This window comes from Rutidosis leptorrhynchoides, chromosome 8 (assembly GCF_046630445.1).
Source record: "Rutidosis leptorrhynchoides isolate AG116_Rl617_1_P2 chromosome 8, CSIRO_AGI_Rlap_v1, whole genome shotgun sequence".
Lineage (NCBI taxonomy): Eukaryota > Viridiplantae > Streptophyta > Magnoliopsida > Asterales > Asteraceae > Rutidosis > Rutidosis leptorrhynchoides.
The window spans coordinates 242,876,481-242,903,795 of record NC_092340.1 but is presented as its reverse complement, the minus strand read 5'-3'; positions in this window follow the sequence as shown (position 1 = coordinate 242,903,795).

The window sequence follows — 27,315 nt, the reverse complement described above, 5'->3', positions numbered from 1 at the left end:
CAAAAACTAATAAGAAAAGGTTGCTATGCTGTTTTAGCACACGTCGAGAAAGTACAAACTGAAGAAAAGAGCATCAATGATGTTCCCGTCGCAAAAGAATTTCCCGATGTATTTCCGAAAGAATTACCGAGACTACCTCCACATCGATCTGTTGAATTTCAAATAGATCTTGTACCAGGAGCTGCACCAATAGCTCGTGCTCCTTATAGACTCGCACCCAGCGAGATGAAAGAACTGCAAAGCCAACTGCAAGAACTATTAGAACATGGTTTCATTCGACCAAGCACATCACCATGGGGAGCTCCTGTTTTGTTTGTCAAGAAGAAGGATGGTACATTTAGGTTGTGTATTGACTACAGAGAGTTGAACAAACTTACCATCAAAAACCGTTATCCACTGCCGAGAATTGACGACTTATTTGATCAACTACAAGGCTCGTCGGTTTATTCGAAGATCGATTTACGTTCTGGATATCATCAAATGTGAGTAAAGGGGGATGATATTCCAAAAACTGCTTTTAGGACGCATTATGGTCATTACGAGTTTATGGTTATGCCGTTTGGATTGACTAACGCACCAGCTGTGTTCATGGACCTTATGAACCGAGTGTGTGGGCCATATCTTGACAAGTTTGTCATTGTTTTCATCGATGGCATACTTATTTACTCAAAGAATGATCAAGAGCACGAATAACATTTGAGAAAAGTGCTAGAAGTATTGAGGAAAGAAAAACTGTACGCTAAATTTTCAAAGTGTGCATTTTGGTTGGAAGAAGTTCAATTCCTCGGTCACATAGTGAACAAAGAAGGTATCCAGGTGGACCCGGCAAAGATCGAAACCGTTAAAAAGTGGGAAACCCCAAAAACTCCGAAGCATATACGTCAATTTTTAGGATTGGCTGGTTACTACAGAAGATTCATCCAAGATTTCTCCAAAATAGCAAAACCCTTGACTGCATTAACGCATAAAGGGAAGAAATTTGAATGGAAGGATGAACAAGAGAAAGCGTTTCAGTTATTGAAGAAAAAGTTAACTACGGCACCTATATTGTCATTACCTGAAGGGAATGATGATTTTGTGATATATTGTGACGCCTCAAAGCAAGGTCTCGGTTGTGTATTAATGCAACAAACGAAAGTAATTGCTTATGCGCCTAGACAATTGAAGATTCACGAACAAAATTATACGACGCATGATTTGGAATTAGGCGCGGTTGGTTTTGCATTAAAGACTTGGAAGCACTACTTATATGGGGTCAAAAGTATTATATATACCGACCACAAAAGTCTTCAACATATATTTAATCAGAAACAACTGAATATGAGGCAGCATAGGTGGATTGAATTGTTGAATGATTACGACTTTGAGATTCGTTACCACCCGGGGAAGGCAAATGTGGTAGCCGACGCCTTGAGCAGAAAGGACAGAGAACACATTCGAGTAAAATCTATGAATATAATGATTCACACTAACCTTACTACTCAAATAAAGGAGGCGCAATAAGGAGTTTTAAAAGAGGGAAATTTAAAGGATGAAATACCCAAAGGATCGGAGAAGCATCTTAATATTCGGGAAGACGGAACCCGGTATAGGGCTGAAAGGATTTGGGTACCAAAATTTGGAGATATGAGAGAAATGGTACTTAGAGAAGCTCATAAAACCAGATACTCAATACATCCTGGAACGAAGAAGATGTACAAGGATCTTAAGAAACATTTTTGGTGGCCAGATATGAAAACCGATATTTCTAAATATGTAGGAGAATGGTTGACGTGTTCTAAGGTCAAAGCTGAACATCAGAAACCATCAGGTCTACTACAACAACCTGAAATCCCGGAATGGAAATGGGAAAACATTACCATGGATTTCATCACTAAATTGCCAAGGACTGCAAGTGGTTTTGATACTATTTGGGTAATAGTTGATCGTCTCACCAAATCAGCACACTTCCTGCCAATAAGAGAAGATGACAAGATGGAGAAGTTAGCACGACTGTATTTGAAGGAAGTCGTCTCCAGACATGGAATTTCAATCTCTATTATCTCTGATAGGGATGGCAGATTTATTTCAAGATTCTGGCAGACATTACAGCAAGCATTAGGAACTCGTCTAGACATGAGTACTGCCTATCATCCACAAAATGATGGGCAGAGCGAAAGAACGATACAAATGCTTGAAGACATGCTACGAGCATGTGTTATTGATTTCAGAAACAGTTGGGATCGACATCTACCGTTAGCAGAATTTTCCTACAACAACAGCTATCATTCAAGCATTGAGATGGCGCCGTTTGAAGCACTTTATGGTAGAAAGTGCAGGTCTCCAATTTGTTGGAGTGAAGTGGGGGATAGACAGATTACGGGTCCGGAGATAATACAAGAAACTACCGAGAAGATCATCCAAATTCAACAACGGTTGAAAACCGCCCAAAGTCGACAAAAGAGCTACGCCGACATTAAAAGAAAAGATATAGAATTTGAAATTGGAGAGATGGTCATGCTTAAGGTTGCACCTTGGAAAGGTGTTGTTCGATTTGGTAAACGAGGGAAATTAAATCCAAGGTATATTGGACCACTCAAGATTATTGATCGTGTCGGACTAGTAGCTTACCGACTTGAGTTACCTCAACAACTTGTGAATGTACATAACACTTTCCACGTCTCGAATTTGAAGAAATGTTTTGCTAAAGAAGATCTCACTATTCCGTTGGACGAAATCAATATCAATGAAAAACTTCAATTCATTGAAGAACCCGTCGAAATAATGGATCGTGAGGTTAAGAGACTTAAACAAAACAAGATACCGATTGTTAAGGTTTGATGGAATGCTCGTAGAGGACCCAAGTTCACCTGGGAATGAGAAGATCAGATGAAGAAGAAATACCCGCAATTATTTCCAGAAGATACGTCAACACCTCCAACTGCTTAAAATTTAGGGACGAAATTTATTTAACAGGTAGGTACTGTAGTGACCCGAACTTTTTCATGTTTATATATATATATATTAAATGAAATTGTTATTTACATATTAAGTGTTTCCAACATGTTAAGCAATCAAACTTGTTAAGACTTGATTAATTGAAATATGTTTCATATAGACAATTGACCACCCAAGTTGACCGGTGATTCACGAACGTTAAAACTTGTAAAAACTATATGATGACATATATATGGATATATATATATATATATATAGTTAACATGATATTATGATAAGTAAACATATCATTAAGTATATTAACAATGAACTACATATGTAAAAGCAAGACTACTAACTTAATGATTTTGAAACGAGACATATATGTAACGATTATCGTTGTAACGACATTTAATGTATATATATCATATTAAGAGATATTCTTACATCATATTATCATGATAATATAATAATTTAAAATATCATTTGATATTATAAACATTGGGTTAACAACATTTAACAAGATCGTTAATCTAAAGGTTTCAAAACAACACTTACATGTAACGACTAACGATGACTTAACGAATCAGTTAAAATGTATATACATGTATTGTTTTAATATGTATTCATAAACTTTTTAAAGACTTCAAGACACTTATCAAAATACTTCTACTTAACAAAAATGCTTACAATTACATCCTCGTTCAGTTTCATCAACAATTCTACTCGTATGCACCCGTATTCGTACTCATACAATACACAGCTTTTAGATGTATGTACTATTGGTATATACACTCCAATGATCAGCTCTTAGCAGCCCATGTGAGTCACCTAACACATGTGGGAACCATCATTTGGAAACTAGCATGAAATATCTCATAAAATTACAAAAATATGAGTAATCATTCATGACTTATTTACATGAAAACAAAATTACATATCCTTTATATCTAATCCATACACCAACGACCAAAAACACCTACAAACACTTTCATTCTTTAATTTTCTTCATCTAATTGATCTCTCTCAAGTTCTATCTTCAAGTTCTAAGTGTTCTTCATAAATTCTACAAGTTCTAGTTTCATAAAATCAAGAATACTTCCAAGTTTGCTAGCTTACTTCCAATCTTGTAGAGTGATCATCCAACCTCAAGAAATCTTTCTTATTTACAGCAAGATATCTTTCTAATACAATGTAATACTCATATTCAAACTTTGATTCAATTTCTATAACTATAACAATCTTATTTCGAGTGGAAATCTTACTTGAACTTGTTTTTCGTGTCATGATTCTGCTTCAAGAACTTTCAAGCCATCCAAGGATCCTTTGAAGCTAGATCCATTTTTCTCATTTCCAGTAGCTTTATCCAGAAAACTTGAGGTAGTAATGATGTTCATAACATCATTCGATTCATACATATAAAGCTATCTTATTCGAAGGTTTAAACTTGTAATCACTAGAACATAGTTTAGTTAATTCTAAACTTGTTCGCAAACAAAAGTTAATCCTTCTAACTTGACTTTTAAAATCAACTAAATACATGTTCTATATCTATATGATATGCTAACTTAATGATTTAAAACCTGGAAACACAAAGAACACTGTAAAACCGGACACACGCCGTCGTAGTAACACCGCGGGTTGTTTTGGGTTAGTTAATTAAAAACTATGATAAACTTTGATTTAAAAGTTGTTCTTCGGGGAAAATGATTTTTCTTATGAATATGAAACTATATCCAAAAATCATGGTTAAACTCAAAGTGGAAGTATGTTTTATAAAATGGTCATCTAGACGTCGTTCTTTCGACTGAAATGACTACCTTTACAAAAATGACTTGTAACTTATATTTTCAACTATAAACCTATACTTTTTCTGTTTAGATTCATAAAATAGAGTTCAATATGAAACCATAGCAATTTGATTCACTCAAAACGGATTTAAAATGAAGAAGTTATGGGTAAAACAAGATTGGATAATTTTTCTTGTTGTAGCAACGTGAAAATTGGTAACAAATCTATATTAATCATATCCTAGCTAACTTATATTGTATTATACATGTATTCTAATATATTATGTAATCTTGGGATACCATAGACACGTATGCAAATATTTTGGCATATCATATCGACCCATGTGTATATATTATTTGGAACAACCATAGACACTCTATATGCAGTAATGAGGGAGTTAGCTATACAGGGTTGAGGTTGATTCCAAAAATATATATACTTTGAGTTGTGATCTAGCCTGAGACGTGTATACACTGGGTCGTGGATTGATTCAAGATAATATATATCAATTTTTTTTCTGTACATCTAACGTTGGACAACTAGTTGTAGGTTACTAACGAGGACAGCTGACTTAATAAACTTAAAACATCAAAATGTATTAAAAGTGTTGTAAATATATTTTGAATATACTTTGATATATGTGTACATATTTGTTATAGGTTCGTGAATCGACCAGTGGCCAAGTCTTACTTCCCGACGAAGTAAAAATCTGTGAAAGTGAGTTATAGTCCCACTTTTCAAATCTAATATTTTTGGGATGAGAATACATGCAGGTTTTATAAATGATTTACAAAATAGACACAAGTATGTGAAACTACATTCTATGGTTGAATTATCGAAATCGAATATGCCCCTTTTTATTAAGTCGGGTAATCTAAGAATTAGGGAACAGACACCCTAATTGACGCGAATCTTAAAGATAGATCTATTGGGCCTAACAAACCCCATCCAAAGTACCGGATGCTTTAGTACCTTGAAATTTATATCATATCCGAAGGGTGTCCCGGAATGATGGGGATATTCTTATATATGCATCTTGTTAATGTCGGTTACCAGGTGTTCACCATATGAATGATTTTTATCTCTATGTATGGGATGCGTATTGAAATATGAAATCTTGTGGTCTATTGTTACGATTTGATATATATATATATATATATATATATATATATATATATATATATATATATATATATATATATATATATATATATATATATATATATATATAGAGGTTAAACCTATAACTCACCAACATTTTTGTTGACGTTTAAAGCATGTTTATTCTCAGGTGAATATTAAGAGCTTCCGCTGTTACATATTAAAATAAGGACAAGATTTGGAGTCCATGTTTGTATGATATTGTGTAAAAACTGCATTCAAGAAACATATGTCGATGTAATATATTTCTATTGTAAACCATTATGTAATGGTCGTGTGTAAACAGTATATTTTAGATTATCATTATTTGATAATCTACGTAATGCTTTTGAAACCTTTATTGATAAAATAAAGGTTATGGTTGTTGATGTGGTAGCGTGGTGGTACGTGATAGTACTATATTTTACTACGAAATACGTTACAAATTACACAAGTTTTAATTATTTATTTACAAAATGGATATACCTAAACCTTGCTACAACACTATAGGCAGTGTACCTAATCGTAGAGTAGTATAGTTTTTAGTAAGTCCGGTTCGTTCCACAGGGAGCGGGCTTATTGCACACTATATTTTTAATTATCTATATTTGTACAAAATATATATAATTATATATAATAATATATAAAAGGGGGTTTACCGTTTAATGACCGGTTTGTCGATTTATATTTTAAGAGAAGCGTATAGTAAATGATGATATTTAAATAACAATAAAATAAATAACCATAATTAAAATGACAATAAATAAAAGTACGAGGAAATATGAAATAAAATATATTATGCTTATTTAAACTTCCGTAACCATGATGGTTGACGTGTTGATTTTAGTTTTATGCCCATGGGTTAATTGTCCTTTGTCCTGGATTATTTAATATGTCCGTCTGGTTTTCGTCCATAACAGTCCATCAGTCATAAATATAAAGTGCGAGTGTCCTCGTCAAATTATTATTATACCCGAAGTTAAATATTCCAACTAATTGGGGATTCGAATTGTAACAAGGTTTTAATACTTTGTTTAATGAATACACCAGGTTATCGACTGCGTGTAAACCAAGGTTTTACTACTTTGTTAGCAATTACACCAATTACCCTTGAATGTAATTTCACCCCTGTTTTAATTATTCTAGTGGCTATTAATCCATTCTCGTGTCCGGTTAAATGAACGATTATTCGTACATATAAATACCCCGCCCATCGTGTCCGATTGAGTGTATATGGTAATTTATAGGGACGCCCAATTGTAGATCTTTATATTAACATTAACAAACTATCATTTAGTTAAACAAATATAAAGCCCATTAATAGCCCATAGTCTAATTTCCACAAGTGTCGTTCTTTTGTCCAAACCCCAATTATGGTACAAAGCCCAATTACCCAATTTTAGTAATTAGCCCAACATCATGATTACTTCGGATTAAATAAGCATAATAATAACTTAGCTACGAGACATTAATTTAAAAAGGAGAACATAGCTTACATTGATTATTTATCGCGTAGTGTTACACGGACAGAGCTCCGACTTTAAAAACCCGTAAAAATAACTTTTACATAACCCAAACTAATCTAATATAACACTAATCTATATACTATATATACATATATATATTTATTTATATTATACTAGGGAGTATTATTATTATTTTGTTATTAAACTCGGCAGAATTCGCGACCTTTTATAGGGATTCTGAAATTTCTGTGCTCCGCGAGTCGCGGCACTTTGTGCCTGAGAACTCCGCGAGTCGCGGGGATATGGAATACAGCTCACACCCCTTTGGATCTTCTTTGCCGACGTTTTATATATATAAGTATAAAATATAAATAATTAATATAATTATTTATATATTATATTATATTCTTGTGCATAGTAGACTTGTAATTTTTAGTCCGTTGCGTCGGGCGTTGATAGTTGACTCATGTCCTGGTTCCGGATTTTTGAACGTCCTTGCGTACAATTTAATATCTTGTACTTTGCATTTTGTAACTTGTACTCTTATCTTTTTTAGACGTTCTTCATCAATAATTTGAACCACTTGGATTGTATCTTGTACATTTGAGCTTTTTGGTCATTTGCGTCTTCAAATCGTCGTTTTCGCCTTTTGTTTTCGCACTTATTTAATATAAACGATTACAACTTAAAATAGGACAATTACAACTAAATAATTTACATATTGGGAGGATATTGCTACTAAATATATGTTCATTTGGAGCACTATCAGTTGTTTTAAAAATGAATGCAGTCTTTGAAAAATGTCTCACATAGAGGTCAAAACCTCGCAATGAAATCAATTAATATGAAACGTTTATAATCAATATGAACGGGACATTTCACACACACACACACACACACACACACACACACACATATATATATATATATATATATATATATATATATATATATAATATATATTATTATTTATAAATAATTGTTCGTGAATCGTCGGGCATAATCAAAGGTTAACTGAATTCATATAAACAGTTCCAAAAATTTTGAGACTCAACATTACAGACTTTGCCTATCGTATCGAAATGCTATAAAGATTAAGTTTAAATTTGGTCAGAAATTCCCGGGTCATCACAGTACCTACCCGTTAAAGAAATTTTGTCCCGAAATTTGAGTGAGGTGGTCATGGTTAACAATAAAAATGTTTTCATGATGAATATGAGTTGATAAATAGAGTTTTATTATCATTGAGTAATATGGATAAAATGATTCGATTAATCGAAGCGTATGAATGAAGTGATCACAAAAGATCGAGATGAAGAGATGGAGATTTTCCATAACTTTTGACGTAGTCGTGATTGAATTTAGAAAATAAGGTGCGTCTTATCTTTTGACGTAGAGGGTTGAATTCTGAAATTCAAGGGATTTTAAAGAAAATCTTCGAAATCTAAAAGATTTGATTCTCCGGCGAGTAAGGAAATTAAGATCTCTGTAATTAAATACGGTGATCTGCCTCAATTACTCTGTCTGATATTTCCATTATAAATTAAACTCTTCTGTTCCATTATTCTCACCATTCCTATATTTTCTTTCTTAATTCATACATTCAAAAGATTATGAAAATGCTTAATCCAGTTCCGATCCTTGTCCTTATCCTGACTATTGCAACAATCATTCTCCTTTTCCAACTTCCACCGGAGGAATCTGTTTTCTTTTACTTCGCCATTGGGGTTATAGTGTTTTTAATTCTCCCGTGTCTTTATGTTGCGATAAACATTGATATACACGATCTGTAATTTTCGTGTTGTTATTGGGCTTTATATCTTCCCTTATTGAGACTCAACATTGATATACACGATCTGTAATTTCCGTGTTGAGACTCAACATTACAGACTTTGCCTATCGTATCGAAATGCTATAAAGATTAAGTTTAAATTTGGTCGGAAATTCCCGAGTCATCACACATGAGCAGGAATTGGTGGATCTGGAGCATTTGACGATGTGATAGCAGGGATGATGATAGTGGGGGGGGGGGGGGTGGGCGGGGTGGAGAATGATAGGAGGAGTCGTCTTCCGACCTCTACTCCTGAAAATCAGTCTCATCAAAAGGAGTAAAATTCCGGTCAGGAGTTTTCAGAATTTCCTCCTATTGACTTTCAAGGATCTCGACCGTCCTCTGCTCACCACATTCAGCAGCCTTTCCTTGGCTATCATCAGACTCTGTTAAACGTACTACCATATCAAATAAGTTAACATTATAAACAGACATAACAGTTATGAACAAAGATGCATGAAATATCAAGAAAAGTCAATATTGGCATACTTCTTCGGCGTTTTAGCTTAGGGCTTCCCTCGGCATCTTCTGCTCTCTTAGAGCTTCTACCCTTCTTGGGTATCTTTGTGATTGCAGGAGGGCTGGGGAGCGTTTCACCAGTAATATCAACCGAGCCTGTTGTTTCCTGCTCGGTGGTGGTGTCCTCCACCATCCGTTCAGTATCAGTCTGCTGAGAATCGCTGTCTGAGCTACTACCGCTGTTTTCTCCCTCTTTTTCAGCATTGGCAGCAGCAGCAGCAGCCTTAGCCTCAACTTCAATTCTTTCTGCCTCTAGCTCGGCAGGAGTTTTGTCACGAGCAGTGACCTCAACATCATCCTCAAGATCGAGGGAAAGGATGGCAGAACGAACAAGCATCTCGGTTTGTTCTGCAAAAAATTAAACAAAGGCAAATATAGCAATATAAGCAATAATGACATAAATTAGATAGACATGTATATATTAGGATGATCGTAGCACATCCTACCCTGGTTCTTCTGGCGGAGTACTGGCACAGAAGTACTTGGCCATTCCTGGCTCACTTTACACAGAACAAGAATTCCCTCATACTTCTCATATGATCTGGGCGGAAGGCGGAGATCTTTAAGATGATTCACTATTCGCTTCTCTGCGGCAGTTACCTTAACAGCCTTTTCTACGCCAGCATCTATAGACTTCCATTTCCGGACAACGGAATACTCTTCCGGAATAACTCCTTCGTCAATAAAGAAAAATAGACTCTTCCAGCCTTTCAAGTTTGAAACTTTATTTTTCCCAACAAAATATGTATTTCGTTTATTGTCAATGGTAAGCCAGCACTGGCTAATTGTTCGAATTCTAAAAAGAGAGATAAAAACTTTAAGGCGTGGCTTTATATTGGAGGCATTGCAGTACATTTCAAAAAGAATAATTTTCTGAAGTCCATGGGGATGGATTTGGCTCAGACAGGCCCTAAAATATCTAAGGATGCATAGAAGAAATCGTGTAAGAGGAACACGGAGATTACCGTGAGTCAGTTGTAAAGCGTATAAAGCAATTTTACCAGCAGGGGGTTTGTAGGCCCTTTGATTTTCAGTAGGAAGTATAGGATTGTATTGGTTTAAAATGATGGAAAGCAATCTTCAAACCGTTAAAATGACTCTCAGATAAGGATGACGCTATCATGCTAACCTCAGGAAGATCAGTGGTATCTGAAGTAGAAAGCTCAACGTTTTCTTGGCCAGTACTCGACGCAGAAGTCATGATAATAAAGTGAAAAGGTAAATTGAATAAGAAATAACAATGAGATGAAATAAAACTAACCCGTAAAGATGAAAAAAAAACCTTAAAAGTTGAAAATAAAGCTTGAAGAAAGCGATGAAGATTTGTGCAGAAATGTATATGCTTTTTGGATCTTGAACAAAGGTAAAAAAGTGAAGGTAAAAGGTTATGGCGGTTTATATAGGAATTCATCAATGCATTTTTCATGGACACGATCGTGACACGTGTATGGACAAGTTTAACAGTTGGGTACATCGAAACGTTTTTTACAGCTGGAGGCACGTGGAGTGTTTCAACCATGTAAAAACAATCATCACAAAGTCAGTAAAATTCGTCTGTCATTAATGCCTGTAATGTTTTCCCCGATGCAAATGGAAAATGTGAAGACTTGTTTGGGATGCGTTAGCAAAAGTTTAACAACTTAACCCTTTTTCAAATGCTTAAGTCATTAAACTGGGGGGACTTAATGGTTTATCCTATCGTATACACGCATAAAGGCATAATATTCGCATGAAATTAGCATCAGGAACACTAATAACAACAGTTTTGTGAAACTATCCGTCCAACGTTCTCCGCTGTGCAGGCTGCTTCCAACACGCGTAAGCCCTGAAGGCCGCCTAGCGCTTAAGTCCTGACCGGAGAGCGTCACATTCAGCATAAATTTCGGATCACGAATAACAGAACGTATCATCATCTGACACGTATCCCCGAACCATCTGGTGGATCTATCACTATAAATAGACCCCTTGGGTCGTCATTTTATTCATTCGGACACTCTGAAAACTTGTGAGCAGAGACTTCACCCTTCTCTCTCACATAGTACTTTCTCTCACTAGAAGTCATCCGACTAGTAGCTCAGCGCTCAGCGGACAAAAGATTGATTAAGCCACCCCACAAGTTTCTATACTTGTGAACCGGGTCTGCAGGGATTATTTCCCGTGAGTAAACATCAATCGGCAACACTCCCCCACTTTTAGCTAGATACTTCTAGTATTGAGTTGATACACTAAACCTTACTTCATAAGGAAATAGGTATTAACAATATATATATATATATATATATATATATATATATATATATATATATATATATATATATATATATATATATATAGTGAAAGAATCCTGGAAGAACTCTCCATAGGAGAGAACCCAGGGAACCACGATCTGATTTTTACCAAACATCAAAATCAATAAAATTGAAATTTAAAATCGATTGAAACAAGATCCTAAGGCAGCGATTATCAACTTCCTTGAAGGATTATACTCCAAAACATCATCGAATTCCTCAATTTCATGATGAACAGTGAGGAATGATGAAGATGAACTACAACTTTGATTTTACGATTCAGTTGTTTTCAGACCTTGAATCCTTCACAAAATCTTCTAGTCGCTGCTAATGCAACAAGGTAATATCAATTTCAAACATTAATTTGATTGATTTAAGAATCTGCACATTCAATTGAGTGGGTGAATTTTGTAGATGAACTCAATCTGTGTACAGATTGAGTTCAGTCTGTACACAGATTGAGTTCAATCTGTACACATATTGAGTTCAATCGATGATAATAACATGTTTGCTTTAATCATTTCGTGTATTTTTCAAGATGTTGGAGAGTTAAATTAAAAAAAAAAAAGTTTCAATTTGTTGTAGATTGAAGGTCAATCTTCATACAGATTGAATATCAACCTGCAACAGATTGAATATCATATGTTAATTTCATCTGTTCGATCAATCTGCACATAAAATAAACTCAATTTGCGTGCAGATTGACTCAATCTGCACGCAGATTGAAGGTTAGTCTGAAGGTGAGTTCACGTGAGTCCGCTGGTTCTCTAGGTTCTCTACTACCTTTGGTTCTCTATGGATTATCACCCTATATTTATTTATATCTTAAGTATACGCAATATTTATTTATTTATACGTAATATTTATATTTATCTATACCTAATATGTAACTCCGTAAGATATCTTATCTATTTGGAAATGGAGACCTAATTTTTAGAGGAACGTACGTACAGTTTTGAGGTTTTTTTTAGATTTAATATTTCTTATTTTATATATTATATAATATAATAGTAATAATTGTAAATAAATAATATATATAATCTATACATATAACAATCCATAAATAACTTTCAACCACAATCAAGAATAACTTTTTCGTTTATATATATATATATATTAGGTTTTTGAGCCCGTGCGATGCACGTGTGTGTAAAAACCGTGCAAAAAATGTAATTTGCAGTTCATATTGATATGTAAATAGCGATACTAAAAAAATAAAAATGTATAAGAATTATTTAAGAGCTCATGGTGTTGACAAATTTTAAAAATTCTTTTGAGTTTAAGAGCCCGTGGTGCTGACAAATTTTAAAAATTCTTTTTGAGTTTAAGAGTCCGTGGTGTTGATGAATTTTAAAAGTTCTTTTGAGTTTAAGAACCCATGGTATTGACAAATTTTAAAATTTTCACCAATAATATCTTTTTGTCATGGAACGTAACATTTAGAGTACATTGAAAATCTGTCATGAAACGTAACATTAGTAAAGTATAAGTTATACTTCATAATATTTTAGAATTATTATATAAAATTATTTTTATTTTGTGAATAAAAGTGTAATTCACGAGTTTAATTTTTTTGTTCGGGGAATGAAATCAATAAATTGAATATAGAGTATATAAAAACTACTAATTATTTGAATTTTTTGTTACAAACTTAAATAAATTTTATCTTAGTAACACCCTTTTATCATCATTTAAAATTCATAATTTATACGAGTATATTATTACGGACTACTTAATTATTATTATTATTTTTGAAAAGCAAAACTTTTATTAATATTGTTATATTATTATATCAACTATTTAATTTTAATAATAAGTTAATAATACGTAATCAATGTATAATCGAATGAAGGTTGTCACCTATCATGCGTTATTAACTTGAATTTGCTATATAAATGAGTTTTTCGTGTAAATAGGAATTACTCTTTCTTTATAGATAATATATAAATAAATAATTTGTTAATAATAAATTAAAAAGCTCTTTCCTTATATTATTTGATAGATACAATATATACATATAAACATCCTTAAATAACTTTCAACCACAATCAACAAAAACTTTTTGATTTATATATATACTAGATTTTAGAGCCCGTGCGTTGCACGGGTAGATAAATAACAGTGCAAAATCAATTGAGTTTATCAAACAATTATGGAGTATTTTGTAAAGCTAATATTTTTAATAAAATGATAATAAGTGATTAAATTATTAAATTGCTAACACTTTATAAAATTGTTAGTGTATGGAGCCCGTACATTAAACGGTAGTTAAAAAAATAGTTAAAAATCACTTTCCAATTTTGCTGTAATAGGTTTTAGTTCCCGTGCGTTGAACGGTGAATAAATAATGGTGCAAAATTGATTGATTTTTCAAACAATTATTCGTTTAAGAGCCCGTGATATGCATTAAACGGTAGTTAAAAAAATAGTTAAAAATTTCTTTCCAATTTTGCAGTAATAGGTTTTAGATCCCGTGCGTTGAACTGTGAATAAATAATGGTGCAAAATTGATTGATTTTTTCAAACAATTATTCGTTTAAGAGCCCGTGATATTAAAAAATTTTAAAAGTTCATTTTTATTAATAATATTAAATATTAATTAGTAAATAACTAACTCAGTTATTTAATTGATTTAGTTATAGTTTTATTATTAACTACTCCTTATTAACTAAATTAATAATTAATAATTCTCGTTTATTACACGGTAGTTAAATAAATAGTTAAAAATCACTTTCCAATTTGTTGTAATAAATTTTAGAGCCCGTGCGTTGCACGATGAATAAATAATGGTGCAAAATTAATTGATTTTTGAAACAATTATTCTTTTAAGTTTAAGAGCCCGTATTATTGAGAAATTATAAAAGTTAATTTTTATTAATAAATAACTAACTTAGTTATTTAATTAATTTAGTTATAAGGTTATTATTAACTATTCTTTATTAACTAAATAGTTAGTAATTAGTAATCCTACCCCTATTATGTACTGTGCTATCATGTATGTGGAGGTGTCACCTCCGTTTCCTATTGTTTTATTGAATAGATAATAAAAACATGATTTTTGGAAACAATTTGATTTCCTAATTTATAAGAACGTATCATTATAAATATATTATTTTATATAATATATAAATAATAATAATTGTAAATAATCTATACATATAATCTATAATCTATACATATAAAAATCCACAAATAACTTTCAACCACAATAAAGAAAAATTTTTTCTTTATATATATATATATATATATATATATATATATATATATATATATATATATATATATATATAGGGTGCGTGACAAAAACGCTCTTTAATTCTTCCTCGTCTTTTGATACGATAACAACAAAGTTGTCCTCTTTCTTAAATTTACGATTTAAGATAGGCAATTGCACAAATCGGCTATGTGTATTGTAGACTACCAAAAAACACCAGCTTTACGATCATATTTCCTATCAAGAGTCACCCAAATATCGTGAGCCGTTTTACACTTCACAATCATCTCAATTAATTTCTTGGGTATGGCACAATAAAGCATATGGAGTGCTAAATAGTTTTCAGAAACTCTGGTTTCATCCTCTTTGGACCATTCTTTTTCTAGTTTGTGAGCCGTTCCAATTGACCAACGTGGAATATAGTCTCCAATTTCAATGATTTTCCAAAGACGAAGACTTTTTGACTTGACAAAAGCTTCAAAATGTTTCTTCCAAAATATGAACATGGTAGGATCAAGCAACGGTGGCTTGTCTAACGATTTCCCCTCGGCTATCTCCCAGTTAACTTGATGTGCCATCTTTCTATCTATCAAAGAATTAAAGCGTTTTCAAAATTAATTGTTTGTAGCAATAGAACAATCAATCCTGATAACAATACTAAAACAAAAAATATATGTTCCTAAAAACCAAAAAATATATGGTAAAGTCTTCATAAAAACGACTTTCCCATTTATAAAAACCAAATATATATATGTTCAAAAGGATTTTCAACTTATGTTTATGCGTGATACTTAATTTACTAGCTTATAATACATATTATATCATGATCAGTGATACATCATGATATTAATATAGTAGATAAATACTAATTGATAGGAGATAGAATATATGATAAACCAATGAATAAAGATAAATGTTCGTGAATTATAGCTGCAACGAAGTGCTCTTAATTAAGAGCACTAAAAACACATGTAGATGATATCATTATTAGTAATATTCTAGTATTAAAATTTGCTAGTGAAAGATGATGAAAAAATTATTATGAACAAAAAATGGACTTACAGCTGAGACAGCGATATAGCGATAGCGATGACTATTGAGTTAGCTATATATGATGGGTTTTATATAGGCATGCCGAGTAAACCCGAGCTGTATTTTAGTAACTGATGCGACGATTGATCTTCAAAAAAAGAAACGTTTGATTATTCAACAAATTGAAAATTGTTATATAGATATGGATAGTCAATTTTAGTGTATACATATAGTCAATTTTGGTACATAAAGTATGTATTTTTATATTGAGATTTTAGGCTATAAATACTCATGAATGCAAGCATTAAACTTGCACCATTTCTCACACTTACAACGTGTTTCCTTTTTTTCTCTCCATTATCATCTTTGTTCTTACACTTCATTATTAGTATTCTTAATCAAGAATCAAACCACTAAAGGTAGTTATAAGCCTACTGAATTATAACACAATCAAACCACTAAAGATAGTTATAAGCCTACTGAATTATAACACGTTATCAGCACGAAGTGCTCCGTATAATCAAGGTTTATCTAAGCAAGCACAAGTCACTAATCAAGGTAATTATAAAAAAAAAAAAAATTCTTTAACGATATCTTCTATTATTTATTAGTAAGGTAAATATTATTATCATCATAACTAACATTTATATTTATGTTATATATGGTCGGTAATACCGCCTGAATTATATTTCTGTAATCTAACTATTGTTAACTTCACTAACATTTATATTTATGTTATATATGGTCGGTTATACCGCCTGAATTATATTTCTGTAATCTAACTTTTATTAACTTCACTAACATTTATATTTATGTTATTTAAATTATATATGGTCGGTTATACCGCCTGAATTATATTTCTGTAATCTAACTCTTATTAACTTCACTAACATTTATATTTATGTTATTTATATGATTACTTATGCAATTAATCATTATTTATTTCATGCATACTAATGTTTATTCTTAAATTTATTATTTATGCATAATATGTTTATTCACTTAATCATCGTATTTATACTAATAAAATTCTTTTATTAAAATTATTATTAATACAACGAGTACATAACAGTCGTTAACGTCAACTAACGACGTTACAACGGTCATATATACATAACGGTTGTTAACGTCAACTGATGACGTTACAACGACTATATTTTTCAAATATAAAATTAACATCTCCGTTTTCACATTTTCACAAATCAATCTTCATTTTCTCAGATTACCACTCTCAAAAAGTTTTTTTTTGTAAAAATGATTCACACAAGGATGATTTTTCCTATTGTATTGGTCTTACTAACTATCATCATTGTTGCTAATATACCACTGGATGAACCTATATTCTATCCTGCTCTTGTGTTTTTATCATTTTTAATCATGCCATTATTCTGTTGTTTGCTACTTATGAATTTAAAATGATTCTAATTTCATTTTATTATTTGTCTATGAATAGAAGTTGATTATGATTATGATTTATGTTATTCATCTTTTGATAATAGAAAATGTCGAATTTGAAAAAGCTTAAATTTGCTCCTTTAGAATCAAGTGAGAACAACTACTTAACATGGGTTATGAATGTAGAAAAACATCTCGAATCAATCGGTATTTTAGAAACCCTGAATGAAAATAACAATTGTTCCGAACAAGAGAAAGCAATAACAAGTATTTTTCTTAGTAAACATATTGACGAGTCCTTAGAATCTACATATTATATGATCGAAGATCCAAGTGATTATGGAAAATACTCAAAGATAGATACGATATTAATTATCAAGAAATAACGGTGATCCATGAAAGAATAAAATTGAAGATGTTAGTAGACGCTCTTATAAGAATCCCGGAGATTCTTATTAATGATCTGGTAACGTGGATCATCAGTCTAGTATTTCTTGATTACATGAACTTCTTGTTTATCTCTACAAATAAGTCCCAAAAGAAAAGAAAACGAGAGTGAATCTGTTGAAAAATCTTGATTAAATAAACCCTGAGCTACCTTGAGACTTAATTGGTTTGAATTTTCTATAATACCTAGCTTGTTATGTATCAATCATAAATAAATGGTTTTAGACCATAACGCATATATTTATTAAGTGTTATCTTTTACGTACTTCAGATTGTAACTTGTTTGCAGGTAATATAATTTGATTATCTTGCTGAAATATAACTCATTATTTGCTTATCTTATTTGAAGTTTTAATATGAATCCTGCTGAAATAAAACATAAATTAAATGGTAAAGACCTATGTATTGCAGATAGTGGTAACATACACACTATGATCAAATTTAAGAAATATTTCATTGATTTAAATCAAATAAAGAAATTATAAATACTATATCAAGTATTGCAAACTTGATATAAGGAACGGAAAAGGCAAAAATTCATATTACCAAATGGTACGAATTTTCTGATAAACAATGCTTTGTTTTCTCCCAAATCAAAGAGAAATTTGTTAAGTTTCTCTGATATATCATAATGGATATGATTATCAGTCAATGATAACCGGAAATGAAAAATACCTATGTAGCACCGAAAAGCGCATATGATTAAAATCGCATATGATGAAAAGCGCATATGATGAAAAGTGCAGCGCATATGATTAAAAGCGCATATGATGAAAAGCGCAGCGCATATGATTAAAAGCGCATATGATGAAAAGCGCAGCGCATATGATTAAAAGCGCAGCACATATGATTAAAAGCGCAGCGCATATGATTAAAAGCGCAACGCATATGATTAAAAGCGCATATGATGAAAAGCGCAGCGCATATGATTAAAATTGGATATGGTGAAAAGGATATACGATGAAAAGCGCATATGGTGATTAATGAAAAAGCACATATGGTGATTAATGAAAAGCACATATGGTGATTAATGAAAAAGTACATATGATGATTAATGAAAAAATACATATGGTAATTAATGAAAAGCACATATGGTGATTAATGAAAAGTATATTGTGAAAAGGAATCACAAATGTTTCTTGAAAGAATTCAAGGTGATATATATGGATCAATACATCCATCATGTGGACCATTTTGATATTTCATGGTTCTAATAGACACATCTAACAGATGGTCTCATATTTGTTTATTATCAAATCGAAATGTGGCATTAGGAAAGTTTCTTGTTTGAATTATTAAATTAAGAACACATTTCTCGATTACACCATTAAAAGGGTGAGACTTGATAGTGTTGGTGAGTCAACATCTCATGCATTTTATGATTATTATATGTCTAAAGGGATTGTTATTGAACATCCAGTTGCTCATGTGCATAAAAAAAATTGGTATAGCTGAATCAATAATTAAAAGCATACAACTAATAGCTAGACCATTAAAAATGAGTACATAACTCTCAGAATTTATATGAGGACATGCAAATTTACATGCTGCGACTTTATTTCACATTAAATAAAGCGCGACTCATAAATATTCTCCTCTACAACTTGATCTTGGCTAAGAGCCAAATATTTCACACCATTAAGACATTTGATTGTGCAGTGTATGTTCTAGTTGCACAACCACAACGCACTAAAATGGGTGTTCAAATGAGGATGAGAATATATATTGGATATGAAACATATTCAAGTATAAGATATATTGAACCCATGACGGGTGATGTTTTTACATCACATTTTGCTGATTGTCATTATAATGAAAAATTGTTCCCTATATTAGGAGAGAAATGAAAAATAAAGAAAAAGATGTTTCATTAAGTGAACATAAATTAATGTATCTTGATCATCGCACAAAAGAATGCGAAAAGAAAGTTCAAAAATAATACATATGCAAGAACTTGCAAATAAATTACCTGATGTATTTACAGATACAAAAAGTATTGACTAAATCATATATACTAGCAGTAAATGCTTCAGCTAGAATTGAAATTCTAAAAGCTGGCAATAATGTCACTCATGAGTCTTTGCCACGCCAGAAACGTGGGAGACCAATTGGTTTCAAAGATAAAAATCCTCGAAAAAGAAAATCAGCTGATAATGAGGTAAAAGAAAGTGTTCAAGAAGAACCACAAATCAATACTCCTTCTGCAGAGGAGATTGATGATGTCAATAGGGAAATTGCAATCAATTATTCACATTCAAAAAATATTATGGAACCGAAATGACATGAAAAATCTTGATGAAATATTTTCATATAATGTTGCATATGACATCATGAATGATGATGATGATTCAGAACCAAAATATGTTATGAAAAAATAGACATGATTGGGATCATTGGAAAAGAGCAATACGAGCTGAATTTGAATCGCTCAATAAAAGAAAAGTTTTCGGATCTATCGTTCTCACACCTAAAGATGTGAAACATGTGGAGTATAGATGGATTTTTGTGCGAAAAAGAAATGAGAAAAATGAAGTTACAAGGTACAAAGCTAGACTTGTAGCTCAAGGTTTTTCTCAAAGACCAAGAATTGATTATGAGAAAACTTATTCTCCTGTTATGGATGCAATTACTTCTAGATACTTAATCAGCCTGGCAGTTTCTAAAAATTTAAAAATGTATCTCATGGATGTTGTGACTGCTTATCTATATGGATCACTTGATAGTGATATATATATATATATATATATATATATATATATATATATATATATATATATATATATATATATATATATATATATGAAGATACCTGAAGGAATTAAGGTATCAGAAGCAACCAATGCAAAATCCAAAGAAATGTACTCAATCAAGTTACAAAGGTCTTTATATGGGTTGAAACAATCGGATCGCATGTGGTATAAACGATTAAGTGATTACTTGATAAGCAAAGGGTATACCAATAATCTTATTTGCCCATATGTTTTCATTAAGAAAACAACATCTGTATATGTGATCATAGTTGTTTATGTTGATGATCTAAACATCATAGGTACAAATAAAGAGATCCATGAAGCCATTCAACTTCTAAAGAAAGAATTTGAAATAAAAGATCTCGGAAAAACCAAGCATTGCCTTGGTTTGCAAATTAAGCATATGCCTAATGGTTTACTTGTACACCAAACAACATATACTGAAAAGATTTTGAAACGTTTCAATATGGACGACGCAAAACCATTAAGTACTCCTATGGTTGTTAGATCACTCAATGTTGAAGCTGATTCTTTTCATCCATGTGAAGATCATGAAGATATTCTTGGACCAGAAGTACCATATCTTAGTGTAATTGGAGCTCTTATGTATCTTACAAATTGTACAAGACCTAACATTTCTTTTGCAGTTAATATTTTGGCAAGGTTCAGCTCTGCTCCTACCAAAAGACATTGGAATGGGATCAAACACATATTTTGATACCTTCGAGGAACTACTGATTTAGAATTATTTTATTCTAACAAATCAAAATAAGATTTGGTTGGTTATGCAGATGCAGGTTATTTATCTAATCCACATAAAGCTAAATCTCAAACTGGATATGTATTCCTAAATGGAGGTACTGTAATATCATGGCGTTCTAAAAAACAAACACTTGTTACTACATCATCAAATCATGTCGAAGTGATTGCATTACATGAAGCTACTCGGGAATATTTTTGGTTGAGATCAATGACACAACTCATTACTGATTCTTGTGGACTAGAACGCGATAAAAATCCAACAACTATCTATGAAGATAATGAAGCTCGTATAGCACAGATGAAAGAAGGGTACATCAAAAGTGACCAAACAAAACACATACCTCATAGATTCTTCTCATACACTCAAAATCTCATTAAGGACAACCAGATTGAAATGAGATATGTGCAATCCAGCAAAAGCTTTGCTAATCTTTTCACGAAAGCACTTCCAACTGCTATTTTCAGAACACACGTTCATAACATTGGCATGAGACATGTTCAAAAGATGTAACAGCTGAAGCGATGTCTACTTGAGGGGGAGTCAACTCCCAGCTGCACTCTTTTTCCCTTAGCTAAAGTTTTTTCCCACTGGATTTTCTTTAGCAAGGTTTTTAACGATGCAGTAATTTATAGTTGATCTTCAACAAAACAAAATTGCTATCCAAGGGGGAGTGTTATAATAATAATAGAGTTGTATTCCCTTGAAACCAAACATTTGCTTGAAATTCAATGGACCAATCAGAGCGCGACATGTGGCGCGACAATCACATGTGATTGGAAAAAAAATTAAAAATTTTTAAATTTTTTTTTTTTAAATTTTAAAAAAAAAAATTTCGAAAATTTTTTGTTTATGAATTTTTTTTTTTAAATTTAGCATGTCAAATTCAATCACATGTGATTGTAAAACCCAATCACATGTGATTGTAAAACCCAATCACATGTGATTCTGCATATCAAATCCAATCACATGTGATTAAAAAAATTACAATTTTTTTAAAAAAAATTCAACCGAAAACATACTTTAATTCGGTGATTTGATCAAGTTTGTTAGCGTTTCGTGATCATATCTTCAAAATTTTAGACTTTAATTCGGTGATTTAACCAAGTTTTGATCCAAAACTTGGTGTTTGAAGGTTTTAGCACAAATTTAGTGAAATTCGTTATTATTCGTCATTTTACTGAATTTTATTTTTCAATCACATGTGATTAGATTTGACATGCAGCAATCACATGTGATTTGGTTTTACAATCACATGTGATTGGCATGCTCAATCACATGTGATTTACTGCATGTTAAATTTAATCACATGTGATTGAAAAAAAAAATTTCAAAAAAAAATTTCAAAAAAATTAAAAAAAAAAATTTTGAAATTTTTTTTTTTCGAAATTTTTTTTTTTAATTTTTTTTCAATCACATGTGATTATCGCACCACGTGTCGCAATCTGATTGGTCCCTTGAATCTCAACTTAAAGTTTGGTCTCATTTGAATATTCCTCAATAATAATAATAATAATAATAATAATAATAATAATAATAATAATAATAATATAGATATGTATAGTCAATTTTGGTGTATACATATAGTCAATTTTGGTACATAAAGTATGTATTTTTATATTGAGATTTTAGGCTATAAATACTTATGAATGCAAGCATTAAACTTGCACCATTTCTCACACTTACAAAGTGTTTCCTTTTTTCTCTCCATTATCATCTTTGTTCTTACACTTCATTATTAGTATTCTTAATCAAGAATCAAACCACTAAAGGTAGTTATAAGCCTACTGAATTATAACACAATCAAACCACTAAAGGTAGTTATAAGCCTACTGAATTATAACACGTTATCAGCATGAAGTGCTCCGTATAATCAAGGTTTATCTAAGCAAGCACAAGTCACTAATCAAGGTAATTATATAAAAAAAAAAATTCTTTAACGATATCTTCTATTATTTATTAGTAAGGTAAATATTATTATCATCATAACTAACATTTATATTTATGTTATATATGGTCGGTTATACCGCCTGAATTATATTTCTGTAATCTAACTATTATTAACTTCACTAACATTTATATTTCAACCATAAGTATTTTGACCATCAACCTTTGATAACATGTATAAGAATGTATAGAAAAGCACAGCAACCCTCCAAGTTTCAACCATAAGTATTTTGACTCCTGAAATATACTTGCAACGACAAATGAACATAAGACGTGGAATAAATTGTTTTCAATTGATTTCAAGAATTGGAAACTATTTTTGATTAGTAAATCAGTTATTTCAAACTGAAAAGTGAGTATTACAAGGTATATGAACATGTATATATATGCAATTGCTCTAACAGCTCTTTTCCTATTAGAGTATGGATCCAAACACACTTTGGAACCACTTTAACATAAAGGGTAAGATGCTAGTTGTTGTAGCCGTTTGACTTGTTTGCATATGCTGCTGATTCTGACTTCTGATGCTGCCTTTGACCTTCTAAACCTCGATATGATGAAGACATATTTCTTCTGATCCAAAGTCCAATTACCATAAATGGTAATCTTCCAAAAGTAAGTATTATGTTATTATTTTTATTGATCTTTAACACTCTCCTCAAGTTGAATAGTGGGATTGCCAATGTTCAACTTGACAAGGACTTCGCTAAAAAGTCTTCCGTTTACTGACTTTGTTAGAATGTCAGCCAGTTGGTCTTCGGATCTGATGTAGGGAAGAGAGATTATCTCAGCATCTATTTTTTCTCTGATAAAGTGTCTATCCACTTCAACATGTTTTGTTCGGTCATGTTGAACTGGATTTTCTGATATAGCTATCGCAGCTTCATTATCGCACATGATTCGAATTGTTTCTTTTGGTGGGAACCCAATCTCTGTTAGTAACTTTTTGATCCATAAGGCTTCAACAACTCCTTTCACTATCCCTCTGAATTCTGATTCGGCACTTGAGAGTGAGACAACCTTGTGTTTCTTACTTCTCCATGCAACTAGATTACCTCCCACAAATGTAAAAAATACTGATGTAGATCTTCTATCTCCTTTTTCTCCAGCCCAACTAGCATCTGTATAAATTATGGTTTCTAGATGTCCATTCTTCTTAGAGACAACTCCTGATTCGCTGTTTTCTTTAGATATCCGATGATCCTGATTACTGCTTCCATATGATGAACTTGTGGTTGGTGCATGAATTGACTCATCACCCCAACTGCATGTGCTATATCTGGTCGAGTGTGAGAAAGTTAGATGAGTTTTCCTACAAGTCTTTGATATCGTCCTTTATCAGCAAGGTCAGCTTCGTCTTTCATGTATAACTTTTGGTTTGGAATCATAGGAGTGTCAGTTGGTTTACAATCGATCATCCTTGTTGAAGCGACCCGTCCTAATCCATCTAGACGAAGTCCATATTGATTACAAACGATTCACAATAGTTGATTACATCTCGAGGTACTTGACCTCTATATGATACATTTTACAAACATTGCATTCGTTTTTGAAAAAACAAACTTTCATTTCATCAAAAGTTGATGGCATGCATACCATTTCATAATATAACCAACCATAATTGACTTAATAATAATCTTGATGAACTCAACGACTTGAATGCAACGTCTTTCGAAATATGTCATGAATGACTCCAAGTAATATCTCTAAAATGAGCAAATGCACAACGGAAGATTTCTTTCGTACCTGAGAATAAACATGTTTTAAAGTGTCAACCAAAAGGTTGGTGAGTTCATTAGTTTATCATAAATGATCATTTCCATCATTTTAATAGACCACAAGAATTTTATTTTTCAGTTCCAATAAATAAACGTCCCATGCATAGAAACAAAAATATCATTCATATGGATTGAACACCTGGTAACTGACGTTAACTTAATGCATAGAATATCCCCAAAACAGAACCTCTCGTCTGTATAATAATCTCGAAGTACTAAAGCATTCGTACCCCGAATGGGACTTGTCAAGGTCCATAGATCTATCTTTAGGATTCGCGTCAATCAGGGGCCATTTCCCTAAATTCTTAGGTTACCAGACTTGAAGGGCGATATTCGGTTTAATAATCCAACCATATAATGTAGTTTTTGATCACTTGTGTCTATTTCGTAAAACATTTATAAAAGCAGTGCATGTATTCTCAGTCCCAAAAATATATATTGCAAAAGCATTTAAAAAGGGAGTAATGAAACTCACCTAATGTATTTTGTAGTAAAAATTACATATGACTATATTGAACAATGCAGGGTTGGCCTCAGATTCACGAACCTATATCATTTGTGTATGTATTAGAACGTATAATCGAAGTTGAACAAATTCATGTATTATAACTTATGTTATATATTATGTATATTTAATTTGTGTATACAAACATGATTAGTGTTTAGATAATTATATTAATATATATAATCGTAATCGGACAAAATTATATATTATATATTAAATTATATATTATACTTATTTAGATTGTGTATCTATCCAAAATGTTTAATATATATATATATATAATTATATTTATCTCATTTTAGTATTATTTTGAAAATATCTAACTTGTCATTTATGAATATTTATATACAAATTGTTATACGATTAATACATATTTATAATCTTATTAATATCCTTAACTTTTATTTTCAATAAAATCTTAATGTTAATATATATTGATAATACCAACAATAATAATACTTAAATGATATAATTTATAATAATCTTAATATTACTAATGTTAGTAACATGTCTAATACTTATAAATTTAAATATAATTTTATTACTAATAACTATAATACTAACAATATCAACAATAATAATAATTAATCTTAATCTTAATAACGATACTTGAAATGATAAAATTAGTAGTAATAATTATATAAATCATACTTAAACTAATACTAATATTAATGATGATACTAATAATATTTAATGATAATCTAGTAATGATAATGATAATGATATTAATAATAATACTAATTATATTATTAATCTTAGCATGTATAATAACAATAATAATTATAATAATATTAATAATTAGTAATAATAACATTAACAAAAACAACAATAATATTAATAACAATATTAATAATAATAGGAATGATAACATTAATAATGGAAATAAAATTAAAATGTATATACCCTTTGAAAGTTTTTCTAAAAAGAAATGCCTCAAACGAGAATCGAACCCAAGACCTCCCGCTAACCAGTGACACCCTTTAACCGTTTCTGCACTTCTGTCTTTCTGAATTATATCCTAACCCATTCTATATAACACGCGTTTCTGTTTCTAAATCTTCTTCATCATCATAATGAGGTCGACCAGGGATTGAATCAAAACAAAATTCATGATCTCAATCAAGGACTCGTAACCAATCATAGAGCAAGGAAGAGTGTTCTTGATTAATAAAAAAAAATAAAAAAAATAAAAAATATATATATTCAAAGTCTGCTTCTGCTCGTCGAGTATCAAAAAAAAAAATGATTTTGAAATTTAGAACGTAATAGACAAAGTTTATAACACGAAGTGTATTTTAAATCAATCCTACAAACTATTGGAACCGTCAATTTAACTCGAAACATCAAATACAACTCGAATTTAACCAAGAACAAATCTGTTGACTTTTGTATTTCGAAGTTTGACTTCCAAAATTCGACATCAAGAAAAAGAACTGGAGACTCAAATTTCACAGATTGTTTGAGTAATATAATCCTAACCTATCTACATTTACAGATTTTGAAATTAAATACAAATTTGAAGTTTTTATTTTATGA